Source organism: Polypterus senegalus, chromosome 8 (genome assembly GCF_016835505.1).
Source record: "Polypterus senegalus isolate Bchr_013 chromosome 8, ASM1683550v1, whole genome shotgun sequence".
Taxonomy (NCBI): Eukaryota; Metazoa; Chordata; class Cladistia; order Polypteriformes; family Polypteridae; genus Polypterus; species Polypterus senegalus.
In genome coordinates, this window is record NC_053161.1 from 178,045,493 (window position 1) to 178,055,765 (window position 10,273).

Below are 10,273 nucleotides of genomic sequence, written 5' to 3' on the forward strand. Positions count from 1 at the left end.
ATTGTCCATCAAAACAAAAACAGTGTTCATAAATAGTGCAGTACTCCAAGTTCTTCAATAAATAAATAAATAATCCATTAAATGAAAACGAGGAGGTTAAAATCAATAGAAAAACAATCCTTTAAAACCAGAGGTTAAAATGATCAGGAAGCAGTCTTAAAAACCATCAAACAAATCCGGTGCTCTTCTGTTAGCGTCTCAGCTGCTAATCCCGTTTGGGCCAAACAGCAGGCAAGACGCTCTCTGCAGCTGCCCTCCTACAACACACGCATGAGACTGGAGACCTCCCGAACCCTGGCTTCGGTATGGCACTCATCCCAGTCTCGGAGAACTTGGCTTCCAACCAACGGCCAGGTCGCCCACGTTGGGGATTCCAGCACCAAGTCTCCCGACTTCCGCTGCCTTTCCATGGCCTCTCTGCGGCCCGTCGCTTTCCTCTAGGCACACCCGCTACCTGCTCACTCAGCGGGAGCAACCTCAACTCAAACGTCTAGGTGTTGGCCGAACACCCAGCTTCCATACAGCTGCCCACGAGCGCTCGATCGCGCGCTCACCAGACGCACACACCGCCTGTCCATCTCTCTTGCTCCGCATGCTTCCTCGCTCCCTGTAACCTCTGTCCTTTCCTTTTTCTCTCCGATCGTTTCTTTTCACCTCCCTAAAACCGACTCGCGCTTCTTTTTAAAATGACGAGGGCCACAGCAGCTGCAGCATTAGCCACGGGACAATCATGAATGTGGGCAGTTCCTCACCTGTGCACTAGGTGAGAAACGCCCACACCCTACGGATCGTCCCGCGGCCCACTATGGCCCAACGTCCCCTCACTAAGCCGCCTCGGGTGCGGCGATTATTTATTTAAAATGAATGGCCTTCTCAACGAGCTGTGGGCCCATAACACCACAGACGAGCCGTGATCTTCACGTTAAAATCATGGAAGACACTTAAAAGACCTGCAAGACATAAGAAATTGGCCATGGAGCATCTCGCGGTAACCTTAAACATGAGACTTTATGCCAAGAGAGTGACCCAGGACTGTGTCGTATGACTTTGAACATGGGGCCAAACACATGCAGAGCAGGTTAGAGATAATGAAAACGGTGGAATTCAAAAGACTCAAAAATAATGTAGACATGAAGCAAATGCAGAGCAAGATACAGAATATGAAAGCAGAAAAAAACGACAGGGTCAGAAAGTAAACATCGCATTAGCGCAAAGAAAGAGAAATTATTACTCGGAGAAATAACGAAAAGGCGAATAGAGATCGAATATATGGACACAGGCGGTATGTCAGAAGTATGTAAATATTGCTAGGCTTTAAAGTTTAAGTCAGAGAATTTCAAAAACGGGGTTTACCTCGCATGCATTTATTGGTTCCTTTGCAATTAAAATGAACTGCTGATGATGTCGATCGTTTTGTCTGCGCTGAAATTCCAAACAGAAACCTATCCTGAATTATGGTGCAAAGTCATTAAACTCACGTCTCACTGACCTCATTAAAAAGATTCAGCACATTGGGACTCAAACGATTCCAGATATTGTTTTTACAGAAGTTCTGAAATAAAAGTGAAACTAATGAAATAGCAACAATTCAAAGAGAAAAAAATCTTAAAATTGTGTATCCGGAAAACCAAACACGGGGCTTGGTGAACGAAGCGAGTAGGGGGCAACACCCCCTAGTATATATAAGAGAAAGAGAGAGCGAGAAAACCTTTCCCTAGTGGTACGGCCGTAATTCTAACCGGAAGAAAGGATCAGTAACACTAAAGTCTGATTATAGTTCAGCTGCTGTTTAATATCGTCTTAATACTCACAATAATATGATAGAGGAGCACGCCATTTGACCAAAGCTTGATGCAGTTGGGATTTCTATTACTGTATTCTGTCTAAAGCCGGTTGAAATCTAAATGATCAATATAGACCTGCATAGTCGGTGTTTGTAGTGCACCATCAAAAAGTATGGAATTTCTCATTTCTGTAGTAATAAAATGGCACTGCCCCCTGCTGGTCACCACTCGTAACATCGGCCAGTTCTGATGAGGTTCCTCAAACCATCACCATCTGCTTCCTGTGTTTGAGCCAACTCTGCACCCATCTACCCACCACACCCTGAACTCCCACTTCTTTTAACTTGATGCCCAACCTCTCATGTGGCACCTTATCAAATGCTTTCTGAAAGTCCAGATAAATAATATCATAAGCTCCACTTTGATCGTATCCTTTTGTTGCCTCCTCATAGAATTCCAACATGTTAGTAAAACACGACCTCCCTCTTCTGACCCATGCTGACTGTTCAGAATAACTCCTGTCCTTGTCATGTGTTGCTCAATCTTATCCTTAATAATTCCTTTTCCTGTGATGCTTGTTAAGCTTACTGGCCTATAGTTGCTTGGATCTGCCCTGTCACCCTTTTTATATAATGGGATGATATTTGCCATTTTCTAGTCCTTTGGAATCTCTCCAGTGCACAGTGACTTCCTAAAAATATGTGTCAAGGGTTTCTATCTGTACTCACTAGCCTCCTTAAGAACACGAGGATACATATTATCTGGGCCTGGTGATTTGTTTGATTTCATCTTATTTAATCTGAGCAGCACTTCTCCCTCTACAATTTCCAAATCCCTCAGTACCTCCTTAGTAGTTGTGTTTACCTCTGGCAGGTTATCCACTTGCTCACTTGTAAACACCTCAGAAAAATGTAAGTTTAGGGTGACCGCTATTTCACTGTCTGTATCTTCTAATTTTCTTTTACTTTTATTCCTGATGCACTTCACCTCCTCCTTGACTGCTCTTTTACTACTAAAATACTAAAAGAATCTCTTTGGGTCATCTTTCACCAGATCTGCTATATTTCCAACTCCCTTTTAACTTTCCTAATATCCTTCTTAATGGTTGCCCTTATGCTCTTATATGCCCTATGATTCACTTTGAAGTTATTCATCTTATACACTTTAACTGATTTTTTTTGTTGTTGTTGTTATTGTTTCCTTCTTGCAGCTTCTTTTTTAACTCCATTAGCCCACTGCTAATTTTTTTTTAATTAATTGATGTATTTTTATCCATCCATTATCCGGCTAGATCCCAACCACAGGGTCATGGGGGTCTGCTGGAGCCAATCCCAGCCAACACAGGGTGCAAGGCAGGAAATAAACCCTGGGCAGAGTGCCAGCCGACGACAGGGCACACACACATACACACCCAGCACACACTAGGGACAATTTAGGATCACCTAACCTGCATGTCTTTGGACTGTGGGAGGAAACCCACACAGACATGGGGAGAACATAGCGAACTCCACACAGGGAGGACCCGGGAAGCGAACCCAGGTCTCCTAACTGCGAGGCAGCAACGCTACCCACTGCGCCACCGTGCCGCCCTAATGTATTTTTATTTCTTACTAATTGCAAATTTAGGTATGTGCCTGTTCTGCATTACATGTAAAACTTCTTTTTTAAGCCCTTCAACTGTCTCCGCACTTAAAAGTTTATCCCAGTGTATTCTCTTTAGACTTTGCTGCATCTGCTCAAAATTTGCCCTACCAAAATTAAACGTAACAGTTTTAGTCTTTGCAACTGCTCTCTTACAAAATACATCCATCTATCCATCCATTATCCCAGCCGCTATATCCTAACTACATGGTCACAGGGGGTCTGCTGGAGCCAAACCCAGCCAACACAGGGTGCAAGGCAGGAAACAAACACCGGGTAGGGTGCCAGCCCACTGCAGGGCACACACACGCACACACTAGGGAGAATTTAGAATCGCCAATGCACCTAACCTGCATGTCTTTGGACTGTGGGAGGAAACCGGAGTACCGGGAGGAAATACAAAATACATTACAAAACAATTCTGTCCTGATTATTACAAAATACTTAATCCAGACCGGCTTCACCCCATGTTGGTGCTTTAACATGCTCACTGATTACGTCTAGAAACTCTTGTTCTCTGCTATTTGTAAGGTTAGCCCAGTTAATATTTGGGTAGTTTACGTCCCCCATGACTATAATGTGAACCTATCAACTCCCTTTTTAATATTACCGTATATACTCACGGATAAGTCGGGACTTGATTTTATTGTATAATTTCTGGTATTTTATAATGTCTGTCGAATGCGGAAAACTCGTGCTATTAGTCCAAGAGGTTATGATATGCCAACACCCACCTGAGAGAGTAACCACGGAGCACACAGCCTTTACTTTCTATGTGGGTGCGGCGATGCGCTGTATCAGCCTGTGCTCCTAACCTCTCTCTCTCTGTTGTGCCTACTTGCCCACATGGTAATACCCAAACTATTCCGAAGCGACGTTTGCACTGATTTGTTTTTTTCGTTATTCACACCCTCATACACCTTAATCGTAAGAACATCCCTTATCCATGATGGAGCGTTCGATCAGAAGAAAATGTGAAGCTGGTTTTAAATTAAAAGAGATTGCTAACTGCGCTGCTGCAACAAAATTTGATGTTTCTGAGAAACTGGTGTGAGATTGGAGGAGGCAAGAACATGTAAAAAAATAAAAATAAATTAAGTGTTGCATTTTTGGACGGACGTAGAAGTCGGGGTCTGATTTTATGATCAGATTTTTTGGGGTTTCAAGACCCAACTTATATGTGAGTGTATACAGTAGTAAAAAGATGTGTGTTGAAATGACTGTCTGTATTGGGTGGTCTATAACGCACTCCTAAAATAAGACCTCCTTTCCTTATGCTTTCCAGAATAATCCAGACTTCCTCACTAAGATGGGGCTCATCATCCAACTGAAGAGGACTTACATTTAAATCCTGTTTGGCGTAAACAGCAACCCCACCTCCTTTTCTGTTCTGTCTATCCTTCATTATAAATGTGTGTCCCTCTATGTTACACTCGTCCCCATCTTTGTTATTTAGCCAGGTTTCCGTTATTGCTATAATATCATAATTATGCTCAGCTACATGCAACTCCTACTCACTTGTTTTGTTTTTGATCGTTTTAGCGTTAACCAAGCTATTTTTTTAATGTGCTACTTAATCTAGCCCACTACAAAGAAAGCAACTTGGAGGTGGTCTAAAGCCCGGTTAAATAGAGAAGGTTCGTGTCGGGCAGGGCATCCAGGTGTAAAGCTTTAGCCAGAACCTTAATGTTGGAATCAATCTGACCAGTTTTATAAAATGCTGGCGTGTACCCTGTAGGTGACGCTCGGGTGGCCTCATCTGACCTCTGTGGGAAATGAGTGAGAGCTACTGGGCCAAGGGTGGGCCCAGCTGAAGATGTTTAGTCCAGAAAAAGGCAGACAAGGGGAAGGAAAAGGGGCAATTGGAAGGTAAGAGTGGGCACACTGTTGAGACAATGACTGGGAAAAGAAGAGAGTTGGCAGATTTGATGGAAAGAAGGAAAGTGGGAATATTGTGTTTGCAGGAAATGAAATGGAAGGCGAAAAGGTCAAGAAAATTTGGAGGCATCTGTGGGTTGTGGTACACTGGCGTGAATGAGCTATGGAGAAATGGTGTAGGTCTAGTCGTACCTGAAGAAATTGTCTTAGCAGTGGGATAAGGAGGAGTGACAAGGTGAGTGATAGGTGTCAAGCTGGGCCTTGGTGACACTGTAGTTAATGACATTTGTACATATGCTCTTCAAGTGGGCTGTGACAAAGAGGGGATGGACATTTTCTGGGCAAAGATGGATGAAGAGCTTAGGGCAGCACAAGGTGGGGGAGGTGATTATCGGTGGTGATCTAAATGGGCACACGGAAGTAGTGAGATGATAGAGAGGTGACCTGGAGGGTGGGGAGTAGGAACAAGAAGTGCAGAAGGGGTGAGGATAGTAGATTTTGCCATGGCATCTGATTTGGTAACGTCATTTGAAAGAGTTGCAAGGTCATAAATGGGGAGAGTGTGACAGTACATTAGAAAGTGGTGACGATGGACTGGGAGATCAGAATCAACAGGAGAATAAAACCAGGAGACTGGTGGAGATTAAAATTGGAAGGACTTAAGCTTTCAAATGAAGGGCAGTCACCTGAGAGTGTGGAGCAGTGGTGGGACAAAAATGGTAACGGGATTTTGTGCCACTGTCTGTTGCAGTATGGTGTATGGATGGAGTGACAATAAAGTCGCATGACTTGGATGAACTGGTCTCCTATCCTGAATGAAGGGTGTTTCTTTACCTGGCAAGGAGTCTTTTATAATGGATAGACAACATAGATGAACGGATGGGAATCCCTGCCTGGACAGTTACTGTTCCCTTTTCCAGTTATGTGCCTGGTATTATGGAAAGATAGCCCCAGAAAGCAGTCTCCTGCCATCTGTTTTTCCCCCAGTATGTTGGGTGGCAGAATATCTTTATCTTAGCTGCCATTTGGAAACCTGCAAGGTTACACTGGAGTTGTAATTCGAGTGGGCAGCCCACTCATCTACATCCGGCGCCGCGAGTGGCAGCCATTCCAGCAGCTCCATGTAGGACTTTATTTACCTTTTTTCTCTATTATTCTCTATTTCACTGATCACTTCTACCGCTTTTTTTTATGTGGAATTGCTCCCTGGACACTTTTTACTACTTTTACTACTTGACATTTTTACACACGATATTCCCCTATTCAAGTAGTCAACTTCAAGCGCTGAGAAGAAATGCCCGTTCAGGTGTGGTTCCCTATTTACCTGACAAGGTAAGAAGATGGTATCGAGGCGGCCGAGCCGGCGCTAAGATAAAAGCCAAGCGGCTTGCGAGAAAGTGGCGCTATAAACCTTCGGTGCCTTCTGTGATCCTGGGAAATGTGAACTCACTACAAAATAAGATCGACGAACTGGCTGTGCTGGTGAAAAATGTCAGAACCTACAGAGCATGCAGCTTGCTGTGTTTTAGTGAAACGTGGCTAACGACTACCATCCCAGATGCTAACGTGCAGCACGAGTGTGTTGGCAGGTCGGCCGGTGCTGAACAGAGCCTTCCAGGTGAAGGAGGACCTAAAATAGTAGAGGGGGACGGCACAGGAAGGCTTGGGTAGATTTGAATTTTGAGTAATCATATTTCTGTCCTCCAGACGTGGCTGAAAAGTTGAAACAGCTGTTTGTCATGATGGTGGCATGGGCGAAAGAACTTTCCTGAGGCAGCTAGCGTGCCATCTGGAACCATCCTCCAGTAAAAAACTTGAAGGGCCTAAACAGTGCCTAGCACAAATTGGTGCTGACCAAAGGAGCAGCAACTTATTATGACGTTGGGGTCTTCTAACACGTACCCAGTCATGCAACTGTATGTGTTGAGAACGGGCACGGCGAGTTTTATCCACTCTCTGAGGCATTCTGGCTGTTTACTGTTAACTGAGGCTTGTAAAGCTGAGGGAAGTCTGGTGATGGTGCAAGGGCTCATTGTGTCCAAAGTAAGCTGCAGCTCCTGTCCTAGCATCAGGAAAGCTGGGGAAACGCCTGTGGTACAATGCTGGGTTGCTCGATAATGAAGAAGAGTTTCCAGCAGTGCTGTGTGGAAGGGAAACCGCTGAGTCAGGTGTGCACAAATACCATTTTGTAAAGTCTGATGGAAGCGTTCTACACCAGCATTCGCCTGTGAGTGATACAAAGCAGTACGAATATGTTTCAGTCCTCTTTCTGATAGGAATGATTGGAACTCATGTGAGGTAAACTGTGGGCCATTGTCCATAGTTATAACACGAGTCAGCCCCCATTGAGCAAATAAATTACATAGAATGTCTATTACAACTTTTGATGTAATGGAGCCCACCAGGAAAAACTTCAGGCCACTTCGAATGTAAATCATAGACCACAATCAGAAACCTCTGGTGATGTGGAACATCGTGCAGTTCTCCACAAGTGTCAAGCTGGAGATGTTCCCATGGATGAGAAGGCCAAACCAAAGGCTGAAGAGGAGGGGTGGGTGGCAAACTTAAAAGGCAGGCTTCACAGTCATTCATGGACAAGGACTTCAATGTCCACCTGGCCACCATACCCGTTTGCAACATCGCTGCTTTACTTTGACAATGCCCAGATGACCCTCATGTGCCACTGACAAGACACGGCCCCGGAGTGGTTCTGGAATGACAGCAATGTTTCCTCTTGCAATGCAGAGATCATTCCAAATGGACAACTCATTAAGGCTCCAGTTCAGAGGAGACTCTGGATGGCCATCCATTACTGATGTAGGCATGAAGGGTTGTGAAAGGGGGATCATTTTTGGAGATTTCTTGCAGTTCCTGAAGGGACACAATATCTCAAAGGGGAGAGTGCAGCACCTCTACCTGATCTGCCTCCATGTCTTGTCCTCACAGGTAGTGCAGTGGTAGTGCTGCTGCTTTGCAGTAAGGAGACTGTGGAAGATCGTGGGTTCGCTTCCCAATCCCTCCCTGTGTGGATAGTGCTTTGAGTTCTGAGAAAAGCGCTATATAAATGTAATGATTTATTATTATTTCTTGGTGTAGATCTACAACTGTTTGCACAGTCATTGTGCATGACAGCATGTCAGTGACTGCATTTTCTCTTCCTGGGGTAAACTGGAGAGCAAAGTTATAGTGGCTCAGATGATCTGCCCATCAAAAATTTCGCAAAGGACGGTGGCCAGTGCCACTGGTGGTCTGTAAAGTTGTGAGAGCCTGATGGTCAGTAGGAAGTGTGGAGTGTCTGCCATACAAATAAACATGCCATCGCTCACAGGCTTCCCACTCCCCTACTGAATACCTTTGCTCTGTGGGTGTCAGAGCACGAGAAGCAAAAGCAACAGGACGTTCATGTCCTTCTTGTATTTGTGAGATCAGAGCACCAATAGTGGAAGAAGAGGCATCACAAGTCATAAAGGTGGGGCTGTTGATATCGAAATGTGCCAGCAATAGGGGTGATGTGAGTTGTTGCTTAAGTGAATGAACTGCTTGGTGGCAGGAAGGGGACCAGTCCCATGGTGTACCTTTCTGTATTATCAGCAGTTGTTGTAGTGGCGCAGTTGTTGAAGAGTAGTGTGGCAAAAAACGGAGGTAGTATGCCATCATTCCCAGGAATTAAGCTAACTCGGATGCAGTGGATGGTTCAGGCATATTACGTATAGCATCAACATTTGACTGTAATGGTGAGATTCCATGTGCTGACAGGCGAAAACCAACAAAGTCTACCTGTGAGGCAGCAAAAAGGCACTTTTCTACATTCACAGCGAGTCCATTCCGGGCCAGAGCAGCAAAGACTACATTGAGGCGTCTGTCATGAGTTGCACTATCTGAGCCATGCACTACTATGTCATCCAGGTACACTACGACACCAGAGATGTTTTGCAAGATGGTGTGCATGATTTTTTGAAAACAACTAGGCGCTGAAGAGAGTCTAAAAGGCATCCTTGTATGACGGAAAACACTCATGTGGGTCACAAAAGCAGTTAAATTCCTGCTGTCCGGATGCAGAGGTACCCGTAGGTAGCCTTGACGTGAATCAAGTTGGAAAACACTGTAGAACTGTTAAAAACTGTAGTAAGTTCCTCTGTAGCCGGCAACGGATATTTATCTGGCACCACAGCTTTGTTCACAGCTTGAAGATCCACACAGACACGAAGGCCAGCAGATTTCTTTTTTGCAATGACTAGATTTGAGACCCATGGAGATGCATCTACAGGTTCTGATATGCCAGCCTCCAATATCTGCTTCAGTTCTGAAAGCACATCCCCACGAAGTGCGAAAGGCACCCTGCACAGTGGCTGTATTAGAGGAGGAACAGAGGGATTTAATCAGTGGCTGGTGTGTAAAGGAGAACAGACAGCCAAGGCCATTAAAAACAGAAGGCCCTTTTTGTGCCCAAGATGGAGAGACCAACAGAATGTCAGCTCCTGTGCTGTCAACAAGTGAAAAATCAGGGCCCAAAAATAAATCCAGGTCCATAAGGTTAGAACTTGTAGCAGAGATGTGAAATGGAAAAGAGGCAAGGGACTTAGTGCCATAGTGTACAGTCAAATGAAGAATTCCACGAATTACAACATCAGTGTTCTCATATCCTCGGAGTGGCATGGTGGGTGGCTGAAGAGAAAGATGTGAGACAAAGGTCTGATACGTATCCCAGTTCAATAAAGAAACTTTAGCACCATTATCAATTAGCGAAGGCAGGCAGATGTCTCCCAAATAAACATGGCATAGTTTGAAATTATTCTGTTTGCAGTTGACTGTGTGGATTACTGTAGAAGGCTGACTGGATGAAGATTGAGCAGGCTGAAATGTTTGCTGTGAAGGAGGTGCAGAACGGCAGCATCTGGAGAAGTGATTCATTTTCTGACATTTTCTGCACCTCTGACCTCGTGCTGGACAGCCAGGCGCTCTTGTCTTAT